Source organism: Taudactylus pleione, unplaced genomic scaffold, assembly GCF_031769625.1.
Source record: "Taudactylus pleione unplaced genomic scaffold, aTauple2 ptg000436l, whole genome shotgun sequence".
Classification (NCBI taxonomy): Eukaryota; Metazoa; Chordata; class Amphibia; order Anura; family Myobatrachidae; genus Taudactylus; species Taudactylus pleione.
The window spans coordinates 951,357-972,764 of record NW_028284838.1 but is presented as its reverse complement, the minus strand read 5'-3'; positions in this window follow the sequence as shown (position 1 = coordinate 972,764).

The window sequence follows — 21,408 nt, the reverse complement described above, 5'->3', positions numbered from 1 at the left end:
CCCTCTATATGCTTCAGCGGATGGAGGAGCAGAAAAAAGGCCATCCAAGGCTACATTACGGCCTATGACATAGGGAGAGGAGTTGGAATGCACCTTAGTCAAGCGCAGTGGAGTATAATTTCCGTGTTGTGCAAGGTTCCTCCCCAAAATGTTGAAAAGATGATGTTCGTCAAAACTAATTACAAATTCCACGAGGAAGACCTTTACCAGCACTTAAGTCCAAAAAATACAGAAGCGTCTGAATTTATATTGTGTGAAGAAGAGGAGGATACACACACTGATGGGGATGACGATGATGATGACAATGATGACATCTAATCTAATGAATTGTAAACCCAGTTTGTGTATGGGATCATTGCCAACCAATGTCCACTGCGCATTGGCAGCTTGTTTTGTGGGGGGTCCAAACAAACCAATCAATTTCAGCCACAAGTGACAGTCCCTGTCGCTGAAGTGATTGGTTTGTTAAACTTTGAATGTCCTGTTTGATATATACAACATTAGGGTGGGTTGGAGGGCCCAAGGACAATTCCATCTTGCACCTTTTTCCTTTCCATCATGTGCTGTTTGGGGCATTACTGCCTGAAATTTTTAATGTTATGGTTTTTGAATGCCCAAAAATTGTAATGGCCCCCAGACAGCATCTCCTGAATGCCCCTTTAATTTTTTTTAAGAAAAGTCTGAGCCAACTGCTGCTTGTTGTGTCAACCCAGCGGCAGAAGTCGCACAACAGTGGCATTCAGCCAAGGTTCTCAGCCCTCAAGGCTGTTACATGGCCCAAAGGCCGCATCCTGCTTCACGGCCCAAAGGCCACCTGTCGTCACTCCTCACCAGCCCTCAAGGCTGTAATGGCCACAACTTGCCAAGAGTTCCAGTCCTCAAGGCTGTTGCACGACTGGTTCCTTCCTAATCATAGCTCTGTATTTCACTACTGCTCAGCCCGGAGGCTGCATCTACAATTAACTATCAACTATCAATTCTTCAGCCAGTGGTTGTACCAATTATCAAGTATCAACTCTTCTTACTTCAGCCAGTGGCTGCACCAATTATCAAGTATTAACTCTTCTTACTTCAGCCAGTGGCTGCACCAATTATCAAGTATCAACTCTTCTTACTTCATCCAGTGTCTGCGCCAACTATCAATTCTTCAGCCAGTGGCTGCACCAATTATCAAGTATCAACTCTTCTTACTTCAGCCAGTGGCTGCACCAACTATTAATTCTTCAGCCAGTGGCTGCACCAATTATCAAGTATCAACTCTTCTTCAGCCAGTGGCTGCGCCAGCTATCCATTCTCCAGCCAGTGGCTGCACCAATCATCAAGTATCAACTCTTCTTACTTCAGCCAGTGGCTGCACCAACTATCCATTCTTCAATCCTCAAGGGGTACCCCAACCATCATCTCTACACAGTCCTCAACTCTATTTATCACTCAGTTTTGAGCCAGCTAGCTGGATGCAACCTTTTGGCCCTTAACTATATGAAACAATCAATATTGTGAGCTGGGAGGTGGTCAAAATTGACTGGAAACGAGTAGAATTAAATGTTATTGAGGTTAATAATACTGTAGGAACAAAACCAGGCCCATTTTATGTGATTTTAGTTGAGGTTTTGGCAAAACCAATCCAGATCCAAATTCGGGGGAGATCCAGATCCAAAACCAAAACCAAAAAACGAGGGTCGGCGCACATCTCTTGTTCTTACCTAGTTTAGCCATTCTCAATATGGTTAAATGTAGCTGTCTGCGTTACTGAGGCAGCCTGTGCATCTGTAGAAAATCAGCTGTACAATGTATGTTATATCATATCTCCCAATATGACCAGGTTTCCCAGAGACACTGCAGTTCTAATCAAGTGGTTCTAATTATTGCACAATTTAATGACCCGGGATAAACTTTGATTTTAACAACAACTTTACACACAGTTGATTTAGTTAATTTCATTTGAACACATGATCACAGGACTGTAACTAGGGTGGTACAGCCACCAGCCCTGAGGACGGAACCGTCACCCACTGCAATCTCTCTGCTGGGCACCCGCTATTAATAACGGAATTGGTATGAAATACCGGCTGACGCATGGCCGGCAGTTCGATTCCCGGCAGCGTCAGTCCGACAGAAGCAGAGATCCCGGCAGCGGCAGCCCGACAGTGCTGGAAATCCCGATCATCCCTAGGTAAGTACAAACTAACCTAACCTAACCCCCCTAACCCTAACCCTCCTTAGGGGTGCCTAACCCTAACCTCCCCCCTGTGCCTAACCCTAATCCCCCCTGTAAGTGCCTAAACCCAACCCCCCCCTTCCCCGCTGCCTAAACCCAGGGGGGCGCCTAACCCTAACCTCCCCTCGGGGGTGCCTAACCCTAATACCCCTTTCCCCTAGCCTAACCCTGACCCTCCCGGGGGGTGCCTAACCCTAAGTTCCCCCTGGGTGCCCTAAACCTAGCCCTCCCCCCCTCGCAGCTGTCCGCTCGCGGCGCTCGGCATTCCTTCGAACGGGATCCCGGGCGCCAGTCTCCCGGCGTTGGAAAAATTACAGGCGTCTAGATTTAGATGCCTGTCATTTAACCCTCGCCGGGATAAAGCAATCGGGAAGCCGGCTGTCGGGCTTACGTCAGCCAGTTTCCCAATTGAATACCTTAATAACATTGCGATGCGCGGTGCCCAGTTCTATTTGGAGATGTGTCCGCACATCTGTCTGGCAAAGCAATCGAGGACTATCGGCCAATTCAAAACAAGTGTCGGTGGTGGCCTTTTAAATTTGGTACCAGTCGCATGGCTGCTTCTGATTGGTTGCCAGTCCGCACCACAATTGGTTCACGCCATGGCCGGTGCAAAGTTTAAACTGCTGCCGCATCTGCCCTCATGCCCTGGCGCTAGAACCCGATACTCTGTCTCATTACCGATGAAAGATGTGCTACTGCTTTGTGTTCAGCCGCCCACGGAGAGCCCACTGCCAGACAGGGGGACGGGAAAGAGGAGAAGCAGCCTGTCAGCGTAGACAACAAACATGGACTGAGAGGTACTGAGGGAGCGAGGTAGTGTGAGGACTGTGAGGTGAGGGAAGATGGTAGTGCCAGGTGCAGGGGGTGTTAGAGGAAAGTCGGCAGTGAGAGGTGCAGGGGGTGTTAGAGGGAAGTAGGCAGTGAGAGGTGCAGGGGGTGTTAGAGGGAAGTAGGCAGTGAGAAGTGCAGGGGGGGTGAGGGAAGTAGGCAGTGAGAGGTGCAGGGGGTGCGAGAGGGAAGTAGGCAGTGAGAGGAGCAGGAGGTATTAAAGGGAAGTAGGCAGTGAGAGGTGCAGGGGGCGGTAGAGGGAAGTAGGCAGTGAGAGGTGCAGGGGGTGGTAGAGGAAAGTAGGCAGTGAGAGGTGCAGGGGGTGTTAAAGGGAAGTAGGCAGTGAGAGGTGCAGGGGGTGGTAGAGGGAAGTAGGCAGTGAGAGGTGCAGGGGGTGTTAGAGGAAAGAAAGCAGTGAGAGCTGCAGGGGGTGGTAGAGGGAAGTAGGCAGTGAGAGGTGCAGGGGATGGTAGAGGGAAGTAGGCAGTGAGAGGTGCAGGGGGTGTTAAAGGGAAGTAGGCAGTGAGAGGTGCAGGGGGTGGTAGAGGGAAGTAGGCGGTGAGAGGTGCAGGAGGTGTTAAAGGGAAGTAGGCAGTGAGATATGCAGGGGGTGTTAGAGGAAAGAAGGCAGTGAGAGGTGCAGGGGGTGGGAGAGGGAAGTAGGCAGTGAGAGGTGCAGGAGGTGCTAAAGGGAAGTAGGTAGTGAGAGGTGCAGGGGGCGGTAGAGGGAAGTAGGCAGTGAGAGGTGCAGGGGGTGGTAGAGGGAAGTAGGCAGTGAGAGATGCAGGGGGTGGTAGAGCGAAGTAGGCAGTGAGAGATGCAGGGGGTGGTAGAGGGAAGTAGGCAGTGAGAGGTGCAGGGTGTGTTAAAGGGAAGTAGGCAGTGAGAGGTGCAGGGTGTGTTAGAGGGAAGTAGGCAGTGAGAGGTGCAGGGGGTGGTAGAGGGAAGTAGGCAGTGAGAGGTGCAGGGGGTGGGAGAGTGAAGTAGGCAGTGAGAGGTGAAGGGGGGTGGGAGAGGGAAGTAGGCAGTGAGAGGTGCAGGGGGTGGTAGAGGGAAGTATGCAGTGAGAGGTGCAGGGGGGTGGGAGAGGGAAGTAGGCAGTGAGAGATGCAGGGGGTGGTAAAGGGAAGTAGGCAGTGAGATGTGCAGGGGGTGGGAGAGGGAAGTAGGCAGTGAGAGGTGCAGGGGGTGTTAAAGGGAAGTAGGCAGTGAGAGGTGCAGGGGGTGGTAGAGGGAAGTAGGCAGTGAAAGGTGCAGGGGGTGGTAGAGGGAAGTAAGCAGTGAGAGGCTAATTCTCATGAGAAGGCATCCCAGAAGAAAAAGAGTAGAGTGTTTTTGCTAGTGATTTTTTCTCTAGGTAGTCAGTTGGGGTCCAGGTGGGGGGTGCAGGGGGGCGCCAATGTTTTCTCTCACACAGGGCACCAAAATGTGTAATAATGGCTCTGCATGATCACATACAGTACATGCTGTCTGTGGAATTAGGGACATCTCCTTACTATGCTTGCTGAAGCAAAGGCCTGATTCTGAATCGCATGCAATGCTGATGTTCACGTAGTTGAGCGTTACTTTGCAATTTCTGAAAACTCCTATGGCGCATGTGTTACACAGACTGCACGCACAAAGGTGATATTGTGATCGATTCAGATGGTATCAGAAATGTGGTGGAAAAGTAATGGATGTTCTGGGCGGTGACTGGGAGGTGGCTAGTAGTGCGCACAATAAAGGTCCATTCTGTGGGCATGTTATGGGAGTGTCTTGGGTGTGTCAGTGCAAGCGGCTGCGTTCTCAGATGTACTACTGCAGGCATAGGAGGCCATGGTCAGACAGAGAAACTGTACCTGCCATAGGGCTGGAGCAATTTTCGATGGCGATGTATAAGGATGCACCAATTGGTATTACAGCGCACATGAACACTAAACGTGGGTGTCTCAGTCCTTGCACATTCAGCCAAACAAATGTACAGAGGGTACAGAGTTTGTAGCGGCTTCTGTATACAGTCACAGTTGAGAGACGGCCAATAGATGCTGCTGTGAGAGGCTGTGAGGTAGATTAGGATATGTATAGAAAATGGGCCTCAGACTGCACACCCTGAACATATATATATATATATATATATATATATATATATAATTGGAGGTGCTACCTGTGGAGACAATTGATATATACACAAAAGGAAATACAAGTGCACAACTCCAAATTAACTGATTATATAAAATAAATTAACTTTTGCAATAAAGAGAGGTTTTTGGCATAATCTTGGCCAAGGTTATGGGCCTACCCTCCACATCTGGGTAACCTCTGTAGGGTAGGTCCCTGACATACTAGGGTTCAAATCCAGAGCGCAGGACACCCTTATTATAGCGGAGCCTTGGGTGGCTTAGTTGGGCTAGGTTGGGGGTGTCCTGCTCTCTGGATTTGAACCCTAGTAGAGGTTACCCGGATGTGGAGGGTAAGCCCATAACCTTGGCCAAGCTTATGCGAAAAACCTCTATTTATTGCAAAAATGTATTTATTTATCTATAGTCAGTTAATTTGGAGTTGTGCACTTGTATTCCCTTTTGTGTATAGATTAGGATATGACAAGCAGTTGAATGCAGTTTAGTAAATGAGTCCCAAATTCTGTAAAGGGCAAATGTAGAGATAATTGCAATTTGCAAGTCACGATTAGTTAGCAATATCACAAGAAGCAGTTCTTCATGCCAGGACATATCAGTAGTAGTGCTTTGTAGGATCAGCAGAAGTAAAGTGCGTGTTTTATCTTATGTTATCTTTCATTTCTCCTGGCCCTAATTTCAGATAACAGCCTCTTGTTCGCGGAGGAGGATGGGGCAAAGAAGGGAAAAATGTCAACATTTAGAAGTTTTAATGATTAACAGCATATTTTACAAAACCAATGATCCCAGTGTCAAACACATCTTTACCTTTCATCAAAATATTTAGATTCCATGGATATGCACAATCTACAAATGTTACTTCAAATAAGTTGATTGCAAATGCATGCACAGAAATAAATGCATGTTTTGGCCAGTTTGCAGAGTGATATGCATCTTTGTGGCTGAACCACCCCTCTCTCTATCTTTTGTTTAATAAGGGCACATTATTATAATATCATTATCTCGCAGATATGTCAACACGCCCTCTCCGAATTTTACCTACATGAGAGCTTTCCTTTACATTCCAGTTACGCCCCTTCAGTCGCAAGTGGAAATGTAACTGAAAGTATGTACTCCGCAAACCGTCATACGCACATGTCTTCATCAGCCCCATAAAACAATATACTGTATATAATTGCTGCTCTGGAGTCTACAAATTACACAGTCTGGTGCAGATGTCAATGCTTGTCTACTACAGACTGTGTCGGTAGGGCATAGGAAGTAATATCCCAAGTATTCCTGGCACAGTAGAGGTTAACCTAGTGGTTTCCAAACTTTCTTGGTTCATGGTGCCCTTAGCGTTTCTTTCACACTCCCTCTGGGGAGATTCAATTAGCGACAAGTTTCTGCTAATTCAACACTGGTCATTCAGCAGGAAATCCTTACTTATTTTTGTTTGCACAGAATAGTAGAGATAACCATCAATGGGTGTACCATCAATGGTCTCCATTGATTGTGTCATTAGAGCTTTACATGGATGACGGGAAAAAAATAACGGCATACCATTGATGGCCATCAGTGGAGGAGGACATATCAGGACAATCAGAGAAAGGGACAGGTTGCGTTGGGGTGGATATAAGCTCCGTGCCCCCAGCACCAGGGGAGAAGAAAAAACAGATTTTTTCTAAAGTATTAAGCTGCTGTGTGCGTAGTCCGTACCTTGCACTTAAATAATTCTACCTCCAAACAAATAGTTGGAACAGATGGGATGCGGGACATTGGAAGACATACACAAAAAGGATGTCAGAGAGACAAATATGTACTATTGAAGACATAATAATAATACAAAGGGGTTACAGACACAGAGGGGGAGCAGAGATGCATACAGAGGTGTGACCAGAGTCAAGGGTGGGCAACTGAAGAGAAGGGACACTAGTTACATTGAATTCTGCAGTGAGAAAAAAGAGCTTGTTCAGCCATAGTGAATTGGCACTTGGCAGTAAAGAATCTGTGCTCTTTAACCTGTTCTCACGGAGAATGGAAAGGAAGTTGAGAGGGGGGCAAGAAAGCACAGCCACCCACAAGTGGGGTAGCCTGTGTAAATGGCTGCATATTGCATCTCCAATGCTGGGTACACACTTCAACGAATGATATCGACGTCGTTCACAGGCATATCAGGTCGGCCCTGCAGCACAGTCGATGCATTTGCATGTGTGTACAAGTGACCCGCCAAACACCCCAACACTGGCTGCAGGGACCGCCAACACTAACATCACAACTTTGCGGGCAAATATAAATGCCCACCCAGTTGTGATGTCAGGCCAGACATATCAAGCGACCATTTAGTAAGTGTGTATAGCTTACCAAACGACAGCTCGAACTGCGGATAGGTCTGTTGACTGATCCGTCGTCTAAGTGTGTATCCAGCCTAAGGCTAACAAGCAACATGCTGGCCCAAATCATTTGATTTGGCACTGGGCAAGCGATGGCACTCCTGAGAGTGCACTATGGTGCCCCAGGGTACCACAGCATCCAGTTTGGAAAACAACTGGGTTAACTTATAGAGTATTTTGAAAGAGTCTTGTCTTTAATGACAGAAAAATATACTAAACTCATTATATTACGTAAAAGCCGGGATACTTTTCTAGTAATATATGGTCTCAGTAATAGTATCTCTAGATATATAAATAAATGACAGTGTACTATGGCATTAATCAGTGCACTTTCTTTAATAGTTCTCAAACTGTCCCTTACATTTGGATTGCTATAGATTTATCATCAATGGAAAGACCATGTCAACCACAGAGCAGCACAATACAATTACAAAGTAGGACGCATAATTGCTATACACAACACCATCTGCAGAGTGGGGTAGAATGTTATCAGCTCAGAAATCCATATTAATATCTAAACTGTTCCATTCATACCGCTGGCTGACAGTCAGAAGAATTGCTTTCATTAGGTTTTTCATAGCGAGATCTTAGAATTGATCACTTTACATAATGTCTGAGATGCAGCAGAGCTAGTTATTTATAACACAGCCGCACAATTTACCCCTTCAGTACTGGTGTAGATTTAGCAGCTCTTCATAGATTATTGCGCATTGTCTGGGTATTTGTTCTGTATTATTTTTAACTCTTCTATTTCTCCTCCAGCAGAGTACACTGTGCTACTACACACTTTTTGCATGACTAGGTAATCTGTAATACTGACAGCTCTCTGTTGCTAGAGTAACCTAGCCGGGACACACATGGTTACAATGGTACAGTGTGACCCACAAGACAACGATCTTTGCACTCTAACATTGTGTTTAGGGTCTCATTCACTGGTCTACGCAGGTGGTTTAGCGCAGGTTACAGCCATTGATATGTTGTGTGGAATAAAAGGCGGACTAGAGCAATAGAGCAACCTGTTTCACATCTTTGCAAGTGACAAAAGTCCTGTGATTATTGTTTAATAATGACATAAACATAATGGATAAGTCTAAGCCTTTATGCTCTGTACCAATACTACTAGCCCTAAAACTGCAAAGACATTATTATCCTCCCTCTGCCTGTGTGAATAAAATGTTTGGCTGCTTGCCTGCCTTTTGTAGTGTTGTTCTACACATGCATTTGCATCTATTTTATTTTTGTGTTTGTAAAAACCTTGAATATATATTTACATATAAGAATGATCTATGTATATGATATAAAATACAAACATGAGTAGGAATAAATACTGATGTACTACCAAAAATGACACAGGAAGGAAAGTACACATACAGAAAAAGATCTTCTGCATATCCACTGCCTGATACTGTACATTACATAAGCCCAGCAACATTATTATTATTATTATTATTATTATTATTATTTTTATAATACTTGATTTATATGGTGCCACAAGGGTTCCGTAGTGCCTTACAAAGTACATAAACAAATGAGCGACCAAGAAAACAGTGATTTAAGACCCCCATACACGGTGCGATAAAGCAGCAGATCTGACTGATTGGTATGATTTGGCTGCTATATCGCACCGTGTATGGGCCTGATGTCGGACCGAGCGCGCACCCGTGGCGTCGTACATCGCACCTCCTGATCTTACTGCAGGTTCAGTTGATCAGGGGATGCGCTGTGCGATCCCATGCAGCACTATGCGGGAGAAGGAGGGGGGAGCCGGCATATCGGGTGGTTTGCCACTCGATTGCACTATGTGTGGGGACCGTCCAATATGTCGGACGTCAGATCCCCCGTCGCGTCGCACGGTGCCTATCGCACCGTGTATGGCCGCCATTTCCGTACAATACAATGCAGGACAAGGACATGGTTTATACACATTGCTGCATCCGTGATCATAACACTCAAATAAGCAACAGGGCGTTAGCAATCAAGTGTTAGATGCCCTTGTAGGGAGTTAGGAGTAGACGATAGTATGAGTAAGAGAAGGAGAAGCACATGAGGGAAGAGGGCCCTGTATGTGAGTACTTACATTCTAAAGATGCTTTAAATTAGACTTTACAGATAGTCCAGGCCCTCACTGATAATGTCATAGTCTTCTTTCTCACCAACCTTAGGGGTTTGTTTAATACTGTATACTTTTTAGCTCTGTAAGTCGGTTTCCGGTCTTTATGTCTACAGTGAATAGTTAGACAATGTTTAAGTAGACAATACAAGTTAGGCTATAGATCAACAGGGTCTGAAGGATGTCAGGGTCTGAAGGTCGACACACTAAAGGTCGACTAGTGGGAAGATCGACAGTGGTCAACATGGCCATTAGGTCGACACACAAATGGTCGACACAATATTTATTTAATTTTTTTGGGTTAGGCACTTACTGGAGGGTTAGGTTTAGGCACTTACTCCGACGATTAGGCACTTACCCCGACGGTTAAGTTTAGGCACCAGGAGGGAGGGTTAGGGTTAGGCACTCTCCAGAGGGTTAGGCACTAGAAGGGACGGTTAGGGTCAGACACCTACACTGACGGTTAGGGTTAGGCACCAGGAGGGAGGGTTAGGCACTCTCCGGAGGATTAGGCACTAAAAGGGACAGTTAGGGTCAGACACCTACCCCGTCGGTTATAGTTAGGCACCAGGAGGGAGGGTTAGGTTTAGGCACCAAGGGGAGAGTTAGGGTTAGGGTGAAGATTAGGGCTAGAAAAAAACAAACAAACAGTGTGTCGACCATTTACATGTCAACCATTTGTGTGTCGAAATTCTGTCCCTGTCGACCTTTTCACTAGTCGACCTTTAGTGTGTCGACCTTCAGATCCTGTTGACCATCAGCCCCTGTCGATCTATTGCCTGTCTAACTTGTATTGTCTACCTTTTTATTGTAGACCTAGTGATCCACACCCCTGTAGGTCTCATTGCATATTGCCACATTGATATGTCTTAGTGAGGAGTGAAAATGATACGTTTCGTTATCACTTTACTGCCAAGTTCAGATCGCGCTTACCTACTGCGCATGTGGAGCCACTGGGAAACACATAATTTACTTACATGATAAATAGGCCCCTTAGTGTTGGATACCATGATCTATATATCATGGGTGTTTTAACAAATGTGGGGCCTATGTGCAAGTTTTTGTGCGGGCCTCATCCCCACTGAACAATGGCACAAGTGCATAAGTACCAGATAGCAATGACTCTAGCACCGGTGCCATATTTTTTAAGATAATGACAGTAAAATGGTGTCAGGCCAAATCAGACCTTGTTCTGGGGTGCAGAGTATAGCGTTGGCCCTCCTTAAGGGGATTGTTTGCAACATAAACCTTGTACCCATTGTAAATACACCCCTCCTATAGATATAATGAAAGGGCTGAAAATGAGACATAGGATAACTTTGCGGAGGAATGTGACTTTCAATAATGACTGATTTCATCAGGATCACTGGTCTGATTTCACCTGTTAGCAAGTGGAGATGTATGCACAGTCCCATTCTCTGTGCAGGCTATACTTACATGGTGATCATTTCATTAAGCTTGGGTTACTGAAACTGCAACATTAGTTGGTAAAATGATGGGGATATAAATGTGAAAACTGTAAAAATAAAGGGATCAAAATAAGGAGAAGGGAGTCAAGAAGCAGAATCTGTTATGACATTACAGCTATTTGGGGGAGGCTGATAATTAGCGTGGTTGCTGGAAGGGTGGTTTGTTCTTGGAAATTGGTCATTGATAGTTTGGATAATGTTTTTACTCTTTATTTTTTGTTAAAAAAAATATTTGCTGCTTGTGCCATCATAAGCAGAAGGATCACAGGTGGCATAGATAATACACGGCCAGCCTGTATCCCACAGTTGCAATTTGCAAAGTCTAATCGTGTCACACAAGCACACCCCTCTATAAATATTGTTTTCCATTTAATTGGTGTTAAATGCTGATGCTGAAATTGAAACACTGCCTTACAGTTTACGGAGTGTAATTAATTGCCATGAACCCCTGGGATAGAAAAACAGGGACTGATGAAATCAAAATGCATTATTTATAGGACAGGATGAGGTGCATTGGGGACAACTCTTTTCTATGCACTTAGCAGCTAAGAGAGAGCACAAGTGCCGCCTACCCCTAAACCAGTCCTGCACATTGCTCTGTTTATTTTTTCTTTCATAACAAACTTTTTCTGTTTGTTTTTTTTAACTATTTGAAATAATCTATGAAGGTCAGGAGGATAGCAGTGTGATAGAATGATACTTCTCACTAATCATTACTGAAGTCAGTCTGTTAGCAAAGCTAATGAAATCTACAGAGCATGAAAGGGGGATTCAGTGCAGGTAATGGCTACTGACATACTAGGACTAAATCAAGGATGCACTCAAGACCATTTGTGAAGACAGATCTTGCTATTTTTCCCTATACACATTTTCCAGAGCCGATCATGCATCACTCATGGGAACTAGAGGTCATACAGTGTTGGACGCATCTAGGTCACATCTCCACCTGCGGCTGAGTGATTGTAACTGGGCAGCAATGGGGCATTTGCACCTGGGATGTGTGTTGTGGGCATTTAGGGGTCTATATACTAAGCCTTGTAGAGAGATAAAATGGATGGAGATAAAGTACCAACCAATCGGCTTCGAACTGTCATTTTTCAAACACAGCCTGTAACGTGACAGATCGGAGCTGATTGGTACATCTACCCCTTAGACGGAATTGTGGGCTATCTTGATGTGAGCCTGCGCAGAGATTCGTCTGACTTTAGATGGATCTCTAGCCCCAAAGGACAAATCAGCAAAAAAAAATTACCTTAGAACACCCCAAAAAAGACATGTCATTTTTGGGGTGAAAACTAAAAAAGTGGGGGGACAAGGATAAAAAGTAGTGGAATATGTTTTTTGGAGAGCTGTGTGGATGGGACAGGTGTTTTTAGGATTGCAGGTGCATGCAGCAGGTGGATTTTTAAAAGTACACTAATGAGACACAAAAATATGCTAACACCCATTTTCAAGTACCCCAAATTTGACTGGCCTATTTATTTTCAACGAAAAATACTGTTTTCTATCATTCTTCATCACTTTTTCAAATATGCTAGAAAGATTTTAACACAACTTAAGGACACAAAGTACATTTATTAGGGTTAATAGTACAGATCTGTAATGATTTCCAGTGTCAGAGCATCTTATTTTGCGGTACAGACTGATTTCCCCAATCTATTAATTCGCCTAATTGCGTTTTCTTCTGTTCTGTAATTGAATAGGGCAAATCGTGGGGATGTACCGCGATTTCCCGTCTCAAACAGGCGAATGCAGTGGAAATACAATAGGCGAAAAGTCTCCGATGCACGCCCACATAACGGCATTCAAAAGGCTAGGCACGCATGCGTTTCGCTAACCAAGCCCTGTCTCCACCCCCAAACAGCCACTTCCTGTCAATCAATCTGCAATGGGCCTCCGTGGTCTGCGTGAACGCACAGCAGGCTCACTGCTGCCTTTGCGCACGCGCACTGCGATGCATACGCATGTGCAATGGCAAATAATCGCTGGATGTGCGTGCAAATTGCAGTTGCGTTTATCTCTGAATCAGGCTCAGGGATCCATCCAATTTAGGGCCTGATTCATTACGGATCGCTATTGCGATCGTAGCTGCAATTACACACGCAGTCCCACTGCGAATATATGCTAATGTTTGCAATTGCAATGCCATCGCAGCCTAACATAAGGTCGCCCACTTTCCCTTACTCACATCCATAATACTTTGCAAGTCTGCAAAAACTTCAGTACAATCGAGTACCATCGTAGCCTCACGAACACTTGCACAAGGTCAGACCTTACTCAGAAATTGCTAACCTCATCGCACACAGTGAGTACACAAGCTGCGTATGGCATCACAGTGGATAATTTATGCACGCCCCTGTAACGGCGTTCAAACACACTGGCACGTCTGCGTTTCACCAACCACCCCTCTGTCACCACCCCCAAACAGTCACTTCCTGTCAATCACTCTGCGATGGGTCTGCGTAGTCACTGCGATGCATACACATGCACAGAACGCAACAATCAGCCGTCTGCGTGCATAATCGCAGTTGCGTTTTTTAATGAATCAGACCCCTAGCCCCTTAGTTACCAAAGAATGAAATTTATTTCAAAGACACAGATTCAATATTAATATTGTTTTTAGAGAAATATTAGAAACCCGATTTTCCAGTGAAAAGATTTGTCTCTTATGGGGCATATTTACAGTGGATTTGCAAAACCCTATTGTCCAAATGTAATAGGGGGAGAGTTTAGAATTTGTGAGAGTTTAGCAGTAAACTATCACATTGGTCAGGTTTTTTCTTCAAAAAGGGAAAATATCTGGATGATCGTTATTACATTGGTGCGTTTAAAAAGTGTGAGAGATTACTGCTAAACCCTCACATTGTCTAAACTCTCACCCTATTACATTTGGCCCCATATGTTTTATTTACTGCCATATTTAAAAGGGCAAAAGTAGTAAATGCAAAATCCTGCTTGATTTGCATTAAGAATTATTTTTATTTCCATTTTAAATCTGGCAGGAAATTTTTTTAAAAATCAAGGGTTTTGTAAGTCCACTGCTTAGTAAATATGCCCAATAGTCATTAAATTAAGTTTTTATTCTGTAGTCTTGCTGCAAAGATGTGGGCTGCCTGTGCAGACAATCGTACTGCACAGGCAGCCCTCGTATTAGAATTGACTTGTTGGGCACATGAATGATGGACTGATGGCAAACAATGTAAGTTTGCTATAGAAGTGATTTACTAAAAGTGTAAGCTAAATTAAGCTGGGTACACACCATACGATGTGTGTACCCAGCGACCGAACCACGCAATGCAATAATACAATTGCACGCCGTACACACTATTCAATCCAGTATACAACGGCGGATGTGTCCTTACATGGTGCATTTAACAGCACCACATAGTTTGTTGCCTCGTCCCATCTGCTGTACAGAACAGCACATGGAATGATGCAATGAATGACTGTCAATAACGAAGGATCGGGTGGACGCACTACACGATCGGTACAATATATCATTCCAAACCACATCAGAACGATATATCGTACAATATATCATATAGTGTGTACCCAGCTTAAGTGTTACATGGCAGTGAGGTTTCTTTTTTTCTCTGGGGCCTATTCATCAACACTAAAATATTTATGGAGGTAATTAGGTTTAGAACTTGCATGGAGTTCTACATAATTACCAGAGGAATTCATCATTCCTCCTCCCGATAAGTATCTATTCCGAAAAGCTGTCATTTTTGCAATGACAGCTTTGCATAAAATAGATACTTTTCCCTATCTACTCTAACTTACCGCAACTATAATCAATCCGTTACGTTCGCAAAAGCGGCTGTTTACATCTGCGGTAATTCTGTGTCCGTCTGCCCCCCCATCCACCACCCGCTCTTCTCCACCACCTACCTGGCCGTCTGGACCCTGACAGGCTGCAGCCGCGGACCCCGACATCCCGACCAGCTTGCTGGAGTTTGTTTGTTTTTTATTAAACTTTATTGTATTTTTATTTATTTTTTTATTTATTTTTTAACTTTACCGTGTTCTGCCGGGAGAACACAGTGTCAGAGCAGCAGCCGGAGGAGGGACCAGGGAGCGACGGAGCGAGCTGGAGGAGGACCTGCCCAGCTGAAAGCAGGTAAGTGTAACCCGTTATATGCCACCTGAGAGTGGCGTATAGTAACACCATCAAATTCCAAAAATACATAATTTTCAGAATTTGATGAATAGCCTAATGTCTACATCCCTATACTAATGTATGGGGAGTGTGGAAATTAACGCAGGAAGACATAACCAGGAGATATCAGTGATAACTCTTGCGCTAAGTGTGTTAATTAATTAAGGAAAATGCCCTTAAAAACGTTATTTAGTGTTGATGAATAGGCCCTTCAGTCTCTATGTAAGGCTCATTTAGAGTTTGCACATTGCCAAATCATGTTGTACTATAGGGTGTGCAAATGCAGGGACAATACTGAGTGCTTTTGCATATAGCACAAATACTGGGTAGTTTAATTTTAACACTGCAATTTAAACATGAGCGGAGTGGGACACGCCCTCTTCCCAACTCTAAATGCCTGCACAATTTACATTTGTCCCACAATGCAGTGATATATGATTTTGCCAAGGTACTTAACATATTTTATTAAATTGCAAGCTTGCATTTCACCCATCTTATTGTTTGTATGCTGAATCTCTTATTCGACAGATAACAAACAAAGGTCTACCCCCTTCCCCATCCCCCCTCCCTACTGACCCAGTGAATGCAAAGATGTAACTGGAGTCCTGGACCTAGTACAAATGACTGCTGTGATGCCCCACCAGCATTACTGTGATGCACCACATGAGCCTCAGATCTCCACACACACACATAAAATATAAAAAAGTAAAAGAAAATAAAGAAAAAATTATTCTTTAAAAACCTTTAAAAATTAAAAAATGTTTTAGAAAAAAAATTATTGTAACCCTTTAAACCTTCTTGATTCATTAAAGGAAAATTGTGCTTACCTGATATACTTAGGTCCAATTAATCAGTCTTGCCATCAGTCATGGGGAGGGGGGGCAAAGATACAGATAGGGAGGATGCAGAGGCAAAGATGGGTAAAGGAGGACACAGGATGAAGGGGAGCATCGGAACAAATAATGGGGGGGTGGGAGTAACAGATAATGGAGGAGGTGCAGAGGAACATATAATGTTGGGGGGCAGCATTACAGATAATGTAGGGGGGCAGAGGCACAGATGGGGAGGGGGTGTGGCAGAAGCACACTTGGAGTACTTCTAAGTGACACTGCATTTATTACTTTGTATATGAAATGGAAGCAAGGGAGGAAGAGAATAGGGGTGGAGATTTGGAGACAGCAACAGATATAGGAGGAAGTAGAGATGGTCTGGACTGAGAGTGAGGGTGGCCTGGAGCACAGAAACCTTGTGCCCCAAATCAATCGAGCTCTGCTGGTGACAATGATGACAATCTCCCAAGGGCCAGCAACAATTATACTGCCCGTGATCTGCTCCTTACTCAACAGCAGACTGTGAATAAGAAGCAGTCTGTGGCCAAGATCATTGGCGTTGAGTGGTCCCATACATCAGCACCCCATGTTCCTCCCTAATCGCATCCTAGAATAAACATATTGAAATACATTTCACTGTGTTTTTTTTCCTTCACAGGTTAATTACAAGATATACTGTGCTTAGGTAATTATATAATGCCACTTTGTGTCAACTTATATTGACTTTGTGAATGGGAGATCTTAAAGTACATCTTAACCTGACCTATGTGAGATACAAACATCAATATCAAGGGTACATTGTTCTAAAACACAGGATAATCTTTTGGGCCCCAGTACTAGAGGGGATATGGCCAGGCATGTAGAACTTGGCCATGTGACTGTTGTGAATACTGTTGTGAATACCAATGAAGGGGGCATGGCCAAACTATATTGGGGGCTTGGCTGCAGCTTCCTGGTAGGTTCAGGACTTCCGACAGCCCACCATCCCTCTCAGAAACCCTGTATGTAGATTTATAAGGGAGAACTCAGCTGTCTAAGTCAATGGGATAACCTGGTCCAGTTTATTTATCATTACTGTGGCTAATTATTGTGTTCATCCAGAAATTTACTAATTTATTCACCTCAGTGATGATCTGGCTCTCAGTATCATCTGTGTTTGTGAACTACTTCAATTGCCACACATATGTCTAATCTATATCACAGCCACATATGTGGAGGTTTATATGTGCTCATAGTAATAGTCTAGGACATGGAAAACAACTTTGGGGTGTGCTCACATTATCATTAATTCCGCCATAGGACACAGAGTTTATACATTTAGACATGACTGTGGGCAGCATAAATATTGGGGGAGTTGAAGCAATGACAACACCCACAAAGCTGACTCCTACAGTCTAGGATAAGAGAGACAGAGATACCTGACATACTCACAATATAATGATGTGTTATGAAAGATTCTCTGGCCCAAAACATCAATGCAAACAGACATTACTATTAAAATATTTCACATATTTAAGCGTTACTGATTTAAAGAAAAAATGTTTATATATTATTTTATGGTTTGTGGAGATTACTAGGGGTATACTTACTAAAGTGAGAGTTTTTAGAAGTGGAGATGTTGCCCTTAGCAACCAATCAAATTCTACTTAACATTTAACTAGCACCTTCTCGAAGATAATAGCTAGAACCTGAATGGTTGCTATGGGCAACATCTCCATTTCTAAAAACTCTCACTTTTGTACATTTTCCCCCCAGGTATTAAAATATAGGTTTTCATTAAGAAAATTCATCCATGCATGTTTTTGTTTAAATTGGTGGAAAACCAACAGGCACATCGTATATATCGCAATACAGCCAGGGACTAAAAGGCAGCAGTGGGGATGTATCTGGGCCATAATTGCCTACTTTTGAAAAAGCTTATCAGGGAGATTGTGAAAGCAACAACTATGAGCACAGCGGTAAAGTGAACATGTACTGATACATCTTATAGGTGTGCCATAAAATTGACTTACATCTACATGTAGACAAGCCCCAAAGCAGTTAGTAAGATCTACGTGTTGATGAAAACACACTGAGGGGTTTATTTATCAAGCAGTGAAAAAATGTGAGAAGTGGACTAGTGGAGAAGTTGCCCATGGCAACAAATCAACTCCTACCTATTCATTTAGAAACTGTACTTGATAAACGTTAATTCAAAGCTGATTGATTGCCATGGGCAACTTCTCCACTGGTCCACTTCTCTAAGTTTTTCACTGCTTGATAAATAAAACTCTCATACTTTTCAGAAAATGTATTTAGCCATAGGGATCATTGGGCCTGATTCAGAGCCGAACGCTCTGACCAGAGCGCTTGCTCTGAATCAGGGCCCTCCTCCATGAAAATGGAGCGGCCTCCTTGTCCGCTCGCATAGCTGTGGGTGACCACCCACAGCATATGCGAGCGTCCATGATGATGGTCGCGATGGTCAAGACGGAGTCTCCAAAATCACTCCCACTGACATCACTAGTGATGTCAGTGGGGCCGGCTTCAGACGGTAGGCGTTCCCATGGGAACGCCTCCGTCTGGCAGGCACGCCCCCGGCACGCCCACCAAAGGGGGCGTGCTGTCAATCAACATCAACAGCACGCCCCCTTTGGTGTGAGACCCGGAGCGATGGAGAGCCCGTCGCTCGCCGGGTCTCACGCATGCGCACGACAGAGCTCCCTCCGTAGTGCGCATGCGCAGTGGGGGAACATCGACCCGCTTGCAAGCGTCCTGCGCTCGCGAGCGGGTCTCAATGACCCCCATTGTTCCTAATAACCAATACAGGGAAATGATACTAATGATCCCATTTGAATGTGCACTATTACTCTGCCTCACTGTCTCCCAGCCTCCCACCAATAAGCGGCTGCTGGCAGCTCTCGTGGAAAGCAGAGAAAAGAGGCGTTGCTTTCGAGACGCAAACCCTGTGCTGATTGGCTGGGATTTGCGAGCCTGGAATCGACGTGTTGTAGAAAGTAGGTGAGGGAAGAGCGCCCCTTATGGCAGCATCCTCGTGTTGTGCAGCCCCCGCACCCTCCCTCATTATGTAAAAGCTACATCACGCAGCCAGGCAACCAATCAGGAGTCAAACTCGGCAGAACATAAACAGTGTCCGCACATGGCTAGGGCGCCAGGTCCACCCGTAGTGCGTGAGAACAGCAGCCGGTGGCGGTCACCCCTATCCCACTTCCCCCAGGTCACTGTGCCAGCTCTGTGCTCTGGTAGTTTTCTTGATATTTTAAGGTTAGCTATACCAAAGCATTAGTTATGGTTTTTGTCAGACATTCAAATTCAAAGAGCTTTCCGGACAAAGGGACTAAGCAAATTATATATATATATATATATATATATATATATACATATATATATATATATATATATATACATATATATATATATATATATATATATATAGTCCAAAAAATATACAAGGATTCCTGTGTAAACTCTACCTAGTGGTCAGCCTGATATGAGCTAATTCTAAGCCTTACAGGTTACCATAGTAGCTTCCCAGATGCACTCTTGGTACAGTAGGTCATAGTGCAGACTCCATTTTAGTTTCAACATGGACCACTGCAAACAGTTGTTGCTGGATCCAAGATGGAGAAAGGACCTCTGACGTCACAACCACATGGCCGCTATAACAGGGCTGGTCCACTACCACTGTTACCATCCACGTTGGCATAGAGGGGGAATATAAACTTGTGGCGAGCGGACAGTTTTGGCCCCCATTCTGAACCTTGCCCCTCCCCCTTTTGCAGCGGGTCACGTGGTTGTGACGTCAGAGGTCCTTTACAGCACCTCGTTCAAGACCTAACCCACTGCAAACAGGTGCTATATATTTTTCCCCTCAGCACAGCATTGATGGTAAGATCTGCTGTCAGTTCTGATTCCTGATTTACGTGTGCATTGCATCATATCAGTGCATGTTGTAATCACATTCCATGTTTGTTTGTTTTTTCAGTTTAATCAATGTCTTCTGCTATAACGATAAACACCATTCTTCTTCAGATCTTCACATCTAGATTGGACTATTAAAAGTAGGAGTGGTCATGCTGTCTGTCTTATTATATAAACCAAAGGGAAGCATTTAGTGAGGACAGAACAACCCTTCTTCTAAAAGGGTGGTCTCCAATGTGTGTCCATCTGTGCCTTTATTTTCCATGGTAAACCATACAAACACAATTCTGCGCTGGTGTGATTAGTGTAATTCATACAAATCAACTTGAAAAAGGTCACAGGGGTGACCGAAACGCGTAGTTTCTCCGTTCTTTGGCGATCCCTCCAGCACGTGCAGACCCTGATACAACGGGACTAGCAGCCACAGCTGTGCGCTTATTGGAACACCCACCTGTCAGATATTGCAGCTGGCTGGCGGAGAGACGACTTGTGTCTGCAGCTGACCAGAGACGCTAATACTCAGTGAGCGCCGCACAGGTGAACACACCAGGTGCCAGGAGAGGTCACATATACCGGCCAGCTAAGAACACAGACCCATTTATATAGTAGGACACACAGCAGCTGGCGCTGACTTTGCATGTCAACTACGGGTGAGCTCGTGTTAAACAAGGACATTAATATGCACAGAGGCTCATTACAACATGTGTGCTTCCAGCGTTTCAGTATCAGGTCTTATACTTGTATACTATACTGGAGGCATTTCCATCGTTAACAATTACATCAAGACAAAATAACTTTAAATAAGACTATTGCTTTTTTTTTTACAATATAAGTGTTTTTCATCATCATGAAAATACAATTACTGATATATAAGGTTGGACTTTGGACATTTAATAATATATCCAAGCTATTCTGCTATTTAATAAATCACAATTTTATTTTTCTTTGTTTCAATTCAATGTTGCAAGGTTTGTGCTACATTAATGTGCTAATGTAACTTAATGCTGCTATTCTTTTACAAGTTGGTATATACTTGATTTTATGGGTCATGTATTACTGAATAAATATTTTTTTATTAATTACACTAATCACACCAGTGCAGAATTGTATTTGTATGGTTTAGTATTTGTGTGAGATGGGCAATTACCTCTTAATTATTCTGCAGCAGGTGTGGTGGTAATTTAGCTTAGGTGTGGAGTAAGCGCTGAGAATAATTATTGGATTTATTGTCCATGGTATCTGATACATTTTGTTTATGTAATACCTACTTAACATTTGTATCACTATGCCTCACTTGCCTTCTCCACTATGTCTAATCTGCCCTTGTTGCCTCATATCTGTCACCCCATGGCTTCCCAACGTCTCACCTGCACCCTTTCGTCAT